Genomic DNA, 1,737 nt, shown 5'->3' on the forward strand with positions numbered 1-1,737 from the left:
TATCTATCTATCATCTATCTATCTTCTATCTAATCAATCATCTGTCTATCTATCATCTATCTATCGTTATCTAGTGATATATCTATCATCTATCTATCTTTATCTAGTGATATATCTATCATCTATCTATATGTATTCATGTATGTGTTACAAAACAATACTTACTTCTAGTATGAATATTTTGCAAGTCAGAGTTTAGTTTCAACCAGCATTCTCAAAACAGATACAAGGAAATAGTTATGAGTAAATTACTCCATTTCACCCATGAGTCCTTTTTTCTCCATGAAACAGGTGTTCATTTTGAGTAGGATTTCCTCTATATAGTTAGCCTGAGATAGACAAACCAATTTTACTATTTCTCATATTTTTCAATCCCCTTTTCTGTCCAAATGCTTTGTTCTATGTATTTTTAATTTGGGTCATTCCCATATCACTCACTTATTCTTTTCTTTAATCACTGACATAATTTATTGTTTTGACCCTACTTTCAAATATTTATTGAATCTGTCTCTCTTTGCTGTTTGTTACTATTATATTTTTAGTAAGCTATACTTGGGACTTCGAATATATCTGATCATCTTTGTTGTACATCAACTCAATTATATCTTAGCCTTCTATCTCTAGACATTTCAGTTTATTAACTTCTGCACAAGTCCCAGAGCACCTGCTCATTACATCATGACACCATAATCATAGACTAAAAATTTTTCAGTGTGTGATCATTGTCCATTTCAGAAATGAAATAAACTTAGTGTAGCAGTAGATATATAGTTATTACAGAGGTAAAATGAGAACATATTGATAATATCAACTTCTGGCAAAGATCTGGGTCAAAGACATCCCTCCTTCTTTGAGGAAGGGAATATAACAGAGGAATTAGTCTGAAAAATATTTCAACATAATTTTATAAAGTTAGCCAAATGACTACTATATGGCATAACAATCAAGTTTCTGAGCATTTATTTACCTTGGAGAACTAAACCTTATGTTTACATTAAAATCATGGACAAATATCCTAGCAACTTTATTGTAATTGTAATTATAGCTATAATTAAAACCCAACAACACAACTGTCTGTCAATGAAAAATGAACGATGGTACATTGTTACAACTTAACACAATGCTGGAATTAAGGGAAGGAACAGTTACTATATACAAAAAAGAAGTAGCCAAAGTGTTATGTTAAGTACAACTTAACCTTAATTTCAGGATGGTATTTAAGATATAACTTGACTCTGTGACAATATCAGTATGACAGAATTTAATGACAAGATTGAATGGGTGGTTTCTGGGTCTGTGGTTGGGGAGAGTACAATTGTATCCATGCTATGACATCTGTTTTCTATTTTTATACTGTGGTATGCAAGTCCATTTATTATTATTTTAATATTTTGAATATTAAATATTTAAAATAAAATATATGTCATTTAAGAGGTGTATAATAATTCCCTAAGGGCAAGCATGACAAAATGTAAAGTTTTTTCAATGCATAGAATACAAATTGAAAATAATTTCACCTCCTTAGATACCAGCCCTTTTTATTTGTGCAAGTGGTTGATATCTCAGCCATTCTACATCCCTCACAGGTATACATGGGATGCCTGTTTGCTTCTTCCCCTTCTACTTTTCTGTCAATCAGACCGATCTTGAGGTCAGGATTCCCCTACCTTCCATTAGAAGCTATTGTGATTATATGCATGTACAGCAATATTTGGCTGCTTCTTTCCTTTCTCCCTC

The sequence above is a fragment of the Microtus ochrogaster genome, unplaced genomic scaffold (assembly GCF_000317375.1).
Source record: "Microtus ochrogaster isolate Prairie Vole_2 unplaced genomic scaffold, MicOch1.0 UNK1, whole genome shotgun sequence".
Lineage (NCBI taxonomy): Eukaryota > Metazoa > Chordata > Mammalia > Rodentia > Cricetidae > Microtus > Microtus ochrogaster.